Below are 8,887 nucleotides of genomic sequence, written 5' to 3'. Positions count from 1 at the left end.
TTTTTCAGAGTTTCTTCACCTTATATGTATTTAACTCTAATTGTTTGTCAAAATACTAAGAATTATTTTGAAACAGACACCTAAGACATATATATTATTAATTTAATTTCTCTAGAAGTACTTTTTATAAATTTTTTCATATTGCTTTTTCTATCACATCTATTTTCTTTATAAATTTAATTTATTTAAGATACAATATATCATTTTCTATTCAATGTCAATTTAATATAAATGTGAATCAAGAATATTATTTTATTAATTTGGAGGAAATACAGTTTTACTAATTATCAATAATCAGTGATTTAGACCTCCATGATGATGGAGTCTCCTTGGTACTAATCTTGGAGTTAATGATGTGATCAATTCTAAAATCATACATCCTCTTCTTCATGCTGAGGGCTCACCAAAGTCTGTGGAGGAAGGACTACATTTCAAAGACGTCTTCCTGTTCAATTGATGATTGCTGTCCTCGGTTGGAATGGTTGATACTTGTCTATGTGGTCTCAAGGAAATTTTGAAGGTCTAAAATTATGAAATATCAAATGTCAATTAATAGTTTCTATAGAGAAAAGTAATATAAATATAATTAAAAACATTCTTTTGTCCTAATTACGAAGAAATTAAAGGAATATTTCAAGAGGATTGTTTATTTTTTATAATTGTAGTTACTAGTAGCTAACTATACAATTATTTGTTTTATTTTCTCATACCTCAAACTTGATTTTGTATCTTTTATAAGGTCTTCTTCACGTCCTATAAAGAGTTTAGAATTGGAAACGTGTAAACTTTCATCACACTTCCTAGAATGATTAGAAACATTCTACGAACTACCCAAAAACAGGTAGTAATACTAAGCTAAGGCTAAGGTACATGGTCAACATTTTCACCTCCCTAACTATAAATTCCAATCTTTGTTGGAACAGGTTACTATTTAGTTTTGCATAAAACTGTATACCTTCATTTATGGCTTCTTCCAGTCAGTGGTCGCCGTCTCAGTTTCAATCCAAAGTACTCAAAATGGCGTCAATTCTCTATAGTCAGTCGTTGTAGTTACTATTAAACAGAACACATATTGTTATAATCAATTAGCAATTGAATATATAGGTGTTAAAAACAAATTAAGAAAGAACCCACCAGTCTTAGTAAGTCCTCTCTTTGGGTCTTATCAGGTAAACCTTCAATGGTTCATATAAGCTAAATTCCACCACCACTTTCAGAGAATGCTTCAATAGAGTACCAAAATGGTACCAAACTAAATATAAGTGATTCCTCATGTTAAGAGTCATGATTTAACATCTTAGATCACGTTCTTTGAATTAAATTAATTCAGTATTGAAGATGATATAGCAACTAAGGTAAACCTTGATGCTGAAAATGGTTTTCTTTGGCTATTTAAAATTAAATTCAACTACAATTTTTCATTTGGAAGAACTACAAAACACCCAGTGGTAAATACACACAAGATCAATAAACAATTGGCAATTAATAATGACTCACCCAAAACGTTTTTATGTTAAAGTTGAGTTCCTGAAGACCTTTGGCGTAAGAACTGATTTCGAATGGTGCTAGAATATCGTACACAAATCTTGACACCAGAAGAAAACAGTGCTCAAAACCAAAAACATGCATTTTTTTTTCTTAGCCACCACAACACTCCACAACAAACTGATATAAATAATAAATTGCTCGACTTAAGTATAAATTTCTTGTCACACTATGTTCTTTAACACAAAATAGATATAAGTTTACAACCGGTATAGTAAATTTAAAACCTCCCGACAATTTTGATCATAACCGAGACACGTTCAATCAAAAGACCATCCAGACCGCCACTCAATATTTCCTTCCTTTGTTTTTTGTTTCTACGTCCTTTATTTTCTACTCTAGTTAGATTAAGTTACGGGCAGGATATCGAGTTTGTGGTATTGGAGTTTTTTTTCCCCCGAACGGAGCGGAACACGACGTCGGCTCAATCGCTGAGCGTTTTTGTTCGATGGTTCCGCAACGCAGTGGAGGTGGTCCGATTCGACAATGATGAAATTTAACCGTTCGGACAGTTCTGCTTGTACAAGTACCTGCACATGGAAATCTTATACGACGACGGAATATCGGATTCTAGTCGAAAGGGAAAAGTGTTTAAGGGGGGACGCATTTCCTACGCTTCCTTCCATGTCTGCAATCAGACAATTTAATCAATTTACATCTTAGTGCATCGATTGATGATGATTCTATAGTACTATTAGCAAAAATCACACGTTTATTTGTTTATTGTGGGTTTCTCGTCTTTACTACTATTCATGTCTCCAATTTCAGTTTAAAATTAAAATGAACATTTAGTTTTAGGAATTTATAATCAACTTCCTTGTCTACTACTTAAACAAAACATGAATTAATTGAACCATTAAACAATAATGTGCCTAGTAGAACAGTCAGAACGTTGAATTAATTTATTAATTACTCTTCAGAATTTTGATGGAGTACTTTGAGGTTCGTCCTTCAAGTTTAGACTCTAGATACACTACAAAAATCTTTAGAACATGGCGGAGAAGACGTTATGGTTTGGGGTTCCTTTTTCGGCATGATAAGGACCATTAGAGAAAATTATTGATAATATGGGCCATTCCCTGTGTTAAAATGTCATGAGAGATGTAATGGAACCACTTGTCCGTAATAATTTACCAGCCCCATGGATTTTTATGCATGGTAATCATCCAAAACATGCTTTCAAAGTTGGTTAAAATATAATCATGATAATTGGAAACTTAAGTACGACATAAAACCATCAAATTTAGGTTTAGTAACAATTAAATTGTTTAATAAACATTTTTAACATTATTATTTATTCATTTTTGTAAAAGTTAAGTTTTTTCTAAGAAAACTTTTGAAAAACTTCAGTATTCATCATAAATTAACATTAAACATGTTTTAACGATGTTTTAAAATGCTTTCAATACAATTTAATTAACATATTAAATTTATATGATAACTTTTAAAGTCTGGAACGTTTAAGTTTCAGTTTTTTAAGAAAACTTTTGAAAAAATTCAGTATTCATCATAAATTAACATTAAGCATGTTTTAACAATGTTTTAAAATGCTTTCAATAAATTTTAACTAACATATTAAATTTATATGATAACTTTTAATGTTTGGAACGTTTAAGTTTAAGTTTTTTAAGAAAACTTTTGAAAAAATTCAGTATTCATCATAAATTAACATTAAGCATGTTTTAACAATGTTTTAAAATGCTTTCAATAAATTTTAATTAACATATTAAATTTATATGATAACTTTTAAAGTCTGGAACTTGAAAAACGTAAGTATTTATCATAAATTAACATTAAGCATGTTTTAATAATGATTTATAATGCTTTTAATACACTTTAATTAATAAATTAAATTTATACGATAACTTTTAAAGTATGGTATGCTTAGGCTTAATTTTTTTTAAGAAAGCTTTTGAAAAACTTCATTATTTATCATAAATTAACATTAATCATGTTTTAATAATGTTTTAAAATGATTTTAATACAATTTAATTGACAAATTAACTTTATATGATAACTTTTACAGCCTAGAAAGCTTAAGTTTAAGTTTTTTGAAAAAACTTTTGAAAAACTTCAGTATTTATCATAAATTATCATTAAACTTGTCTTAAAGATACTTTAAAATGCTTTTAACATAATGAAATGTTTACAGCTTCAGTGGAAATTCAAAATAACCATGTATGAAACAAAGTAATCAGTACATTTTAAATCTAAACTACCAATTAGCCATAAAGCCTGTTTATATATGAAAAGGTCTTATTTATTTTTGGATTCCAAATCGAGAATTAACTATTCAATATATATTGTGTGTTGTTAATTGTTTTTAAACTAATGTTTCATTAATTATTTTTTATTAAAAGTTGCCTGAAAGATACAGTAAAAAGAACTGAATACTTTTTGTTTGGAAATTAAGTCTTTTGGTTCTATTAGACTTGTAGATCTAAGCTAAATGCTAATCTATTATATCTACAACTAATTTTTTGTAATTTATATTTTATTACACAATACTAAAATCTAGAAAATTATAAAAGAAAATACCATTGAAAGGATAAAATCCTAAATTATCGTAGTAACTCCGTAAATCCCATTGAGCAGGTCAAGCGAAAACCAAAACGGGCACCAAAACAAACCGAATAAAACAAAATAAAATAAAGGAAAAGCCGAGAAACGCGCGAATTTCCCTCCTCAGATACATTTTTTTTGATTGATCGCATCTTTCCACCCATGACTCACGCACTCAACTGATTTGCGGGGCCTGTGCGTTGTTGCAGTTGCATCACCGACAATTCACAACACCCCATGGTCGGAGTTGAGCGCGGCACCCCAATGCGGTGCGGGAACGGAGCCGAAGACACACTTTTACATTGGGTAACCGGTTCGCAGTATTTAGGGGTCTCTTATTGTTGGCGTTTTTTAGTGACGTGGTCCCCGGACTCTTTTGGTCATTGTCTCGCGTCGCATTCAAGATCTCGCATTGGCGTCCCGGGGTCTCTTTTTTCGCTTGGGGTTCTCGGAACCGACGCTTCATTACATTACAATACTGCACGTTTTTGAGTAATTAAAAGTCGTTCTACTTCTTTTCATCTACGACCACAAAGTACATCTACCATTATTTTTATTTTCAGTATTAACCAAATAATTTAAGCATATTTTACATGTTAAATTAAATAAAATTATTCCATAAATCGTTAAATATTTATTCAAATATTCAAAAAATAGTATTATTCACAGATTTTTAATTGTTGTGATATAAAAAACTGTTTTAATTCAAAAATGTAATTACTTTTTATATTTTAATTCTTATTATTGTATTATTTTTTAATTTTATCTATACAGTTTTTCATATTCCGTTAGTTAATTTTCAAAATTTCTATCTAAGACACCCGACTGTAATTTTGTGATATTTTAAGATTATAACGATTGGAAAGTCTTCGATCCTACTGAATTTTGAGAGAGACCTCATTAATGACAGAGACAGTAAAAGATTCCCACTACAAAGTATTGTCTCTGTCATGCATGATGTCTCCCTCTAGATTCAGTCAGGTCAACGGTGATCGAATTTTAAACGTTTGGTGTAATGTGGGTTGCATATAGTTAACAGAACATAAATTATCTAAAAAATTAAATAAATAAATATATTTGTCTTATTTATATATACGGTATATCAATAAAACGTCTTAACATTAATTAAAGATTATTGACCTCTTTCATACTTGCAACAAATTAACGATACATTTAAAATAAGGATAATTATGTGTAATTAATTAATAAAAAGTGTTACAATATTATCTTAAAACCTAATGTTATGGAAAATTATTAATTTAGTGATTAAAATTTTCCAATAGGAATCCCAATCAACATATTATAGTTTATAATTGACTAATGACAAACAATTAGTAGAAATTTATGGATCCAAAGCATATCTATTCAGTAAATATCACGAAAGATTGGAAATTTTTAAGGTAAAAAAGGATTTTTTTGTCTAATTAGTTTGTATTTCTTTTTTTAGTATATATATCATAATAAGTAATTAATTTTAACCAGTTAGTGTAATCTAGGTTGCATATCTATCTTAATAGCACTCGGTGGCTCCCCTAAAAAACCGCAACACAAAACTACAATTCAACATAAACGTCAACGTTCCCAAATAAATCTTTTCCCAGGTAAAAGAATGGAGTCTCGAAAAACAAACTTATCGTCCTGAGATAATCAGATACTAGTTTACTTTCATAAAATGGGTAGTTGCAATGAACATGTTTGCTGAATAAATTTTTGTTTTTACAAGCTTTACAACGCAAATATAACAAGGTATTAGGTGGATTTATATAAAAAATGTACATAAAATTAATTGCCTTAATGTTGACGTTTATATTTTTATGTGTTGTAAAAATTAATAATTCGTTCATTAACTTTAATTCTAAACAATAAAATTAATTATATTTGTAAGGGCAAAAAAAGTCTAGAATTTTCGTCTACGTATTGTTGAAAATAAATTATTTATTTATGTAAATATCAAGGAACAAAGTTTAGAACAGATTTGTATGAACTTGAATTTAACAAGTCAACATTATTATAATTTTATATATTAATTTTATATTTGAATTTTATAATTTATGTAAAGATAAAATATGAATCAATTTACTTATTTGAACTTGAAGATATTGGTTTAATTAGATCGAAATTCGATGCTTATTATTATGTATAACAAATAAAAATTAGTCCTAATAAAATTAATTTGTCTAATGTGAAATGTTAAATACTACAGTTTTCCATGTGACTTGCAATTTAAAATTCAAGACGTGCACTCTAAACACAGTGAAAGTGGGCAGATTAGTCAATTGTATTGATCTAAATTTATTTAAATTTTTATTACTTTTCGTCACTTAGACTCATTCACAAACTATAACACGATTAACTGACTAAATTATTAAGCGAATTTTCTTCTTATATTTTTCATATTAATTCTGTTAATTTAAATTTTAAGTATATAATAAATTAATTAATTCGCATTTTGATAATAAAACTTCTTTAGTGTGTACTTTTATTCTAATATAAATTGTATTAAGCACAGTAAGCTATAAATAGAAATACATTTAAATATAAATAGATAGATTTTATATTGAGGCTGTTTAATTATTTCACTTTTACAATGAAATTAAACAAAGACTATGTAAAACAATTACATGACATTTCAAATAATCATTGCTAGAATAATAATTAAATTAAAATACAAACGTTGAAAACCACAAAGTAAACGCAACAATAACTATTAAATATTTTGTGGTTCAAAAAATGTATTTGTCCAAAGCAGTGTCCAAATTTACATTTGGCCTAAACCAACGTGAAAAAAAGTGTGACGTCAATGGTGGATTTTGCTTCTTTTAAGAACAAGCCATAACTTTCGTGACAGGTAAGGAATTCGACGCAGAAATCCTGTAGGACACCTTCACAGTTCTCGGAACGTCAAGAGGATCTAATTTAAACAAAATATTTACTTTCACGATGCAAAACGTCATTTCTAATGTAATCTATGTACGAAGAAAACAAATATTTAATTGGAAATGTCTAAACTAGACGCAAAAATCTGTTTGACATAAATCATTCAGTAATGAATGGTAAAAAATTCAAGTAAAACCTGATATGCAAAACTTCAAATGTTAGTTTTCCAACTACTACGAGGAAACTGTTTTTTATCTGTTGTAGACAGGTAAACACTTTTGCTATACTGTATACAGTATACAGGAAGGGTATACGAAAAGTACCGGTGTCTTTCTCAGTCAGAGGAAAATATTCAAGGATTACCACTGTGTAGAACATTTTATTTACAACTAACACATTTACATGCTACTTGAATTGTAAGGTTTTTAAATGTATTAGTCGTGTAACAAATCTGTTAATTACTTACTGTTAACAAATGTTTTGTTATTGAATTCATTTCCTTTTTACTATTTCAGCTCTGTTGTCTTAATAATATTTCTCTTGTTTCTTACTTACTTTACTTATTATACACTAATTTTAATAGTAATCCTGCAAAATATACTGTAAATAAAGCAGTGGAAATCAACATATTTCTGAGACTTTTATTATCTGCTGTCTTAAAATATTTTTCTTGTTCTTTAACTGTAACTTAAAATTAATATTTATAGTTATAAAATTTTACTGCCACTTTAAAATTGCCATTAATAGTTAATGTTTCATGTCCATTACTTTAGTAAGATGGTGTTCTTAAGAATAAAAGAAACAGTTCTTGTGTATGTAGATCACAATCTGTCGTTCAACTTTGCAGTTAACATTCGTCCTTAACAAATCAAACCCGGTAAAAAATGCAATTTTAATTGTAATTACTTAACATTTAGCAGGAGAAAAAAAGCGAAGTTGCGTGCATTGGTGTACACCGACGACAGTTTATAATTACCATACAATCGAGGAAATACGCAGGAAAATCAGTATATTCATCAGATCTAAATTTTTAATTTGCATCAGGTTCAAGGTGGAGGCGATTGAATGCGACCTATGTACTTTTAAAATTACATTTTCCTCGATGCTTTTTGCAATGTTTTATGTCATGTTATGTATGTCAATATGTATTGTTCATTTTGTGTTTGTTTAATATGTAAAAATGTGATTTTTACACCTTTATTTGTCATTTACAGTTCATGTCCGTCATAATTGTTAATGAGGAGCAAAGATCAGGAAATGCAAGCGCGTCGATTATTGAAAAATTTAATAATTGAACACTAATGTTGTATTAAGTGCGTTGAACTTGTCGTATTGGGGTTTAATTTCATTAGATTAATTAGCATCGATACAATTGTAAACAATTTCTCACATCACACCTGAATTAAAGTTTACTTGCCTAAATATTGGTGTGGTTTTCTTGAATTATGTCATAAATTTGTTAAGTAACCAAATATTTCATGAACAATGACAATTAACAAGGATCAATGTAACAATTATCTGTGTCAATACATCAATTTATTTATAAAAAATGATGAGTGGTGAGAAATAACTTCAGAATTTTATATGGGTTCTGTTTTATCCACCATCCAATCCAGACATTTGTCCATTTGCCTATTTTTATTAAGATTCCAGGACCCCAGAATTGTTGATGTTGATTTTAAACATAGTTTTGTTACTTTAAGTTAAACATAAAAAACGTAAATTCCTTTACTTGTTGTAGAAAGATAAAAACTATATTTTATGGATTCTGGAACATACGATTATATAATGTCATGGTAAAGTTTAATTTTGGAAATTTTTATCTGATACATGAACTTATGCAACTAATGAGAAAAACCCACAATTTTAGATTTTTAGAATATAATATTTAAATTGATTCGTG

General features: G+C 28.4%; 1 long non-coding RNA gene across 1 annotated transcript; it reads right to left on the bottom strand.

Moving 5' to 3' along the window:
* Positions 1-116: 116 nt before the first annotated feature.
* Positions 117-1,628, bottom strand: LOC109598773 (uncharacterized). Its single transcript, XR_002191506.2, has 3 exons — positions 1,498-1,628; positions 956-1,053; positions 117-522 (listed from the first exon to the last, which is right to left on the bottom strand). It is a non-coding gene; the product is annotated as an uncharacterized LOC109598773 (long non-coding RNA).
* Positions 1,629-8,887: the final 7,259 nt, after the last annotated feature.

The sequence above is a fragment of the Aethina tumida genome, chromosome 5, assembly GCF_024364675.1.
Source record: "Aethina tumida isolate Nest 87 chromosome 5, icAetTumi1.1, whole genome shotgun sequence".
Taxonomy (NCBI): Eukaryota; Metazoa; Arthropoda; class Insecta; order Coleoptera; family Nitidulidae; genus Aethina; species Aethina tumida.
The sequence above is the reverse complement of the archived record's forward strand: the minus strand, read 5'-3'. Positions and strand labels throughout refer to the sequence as shown.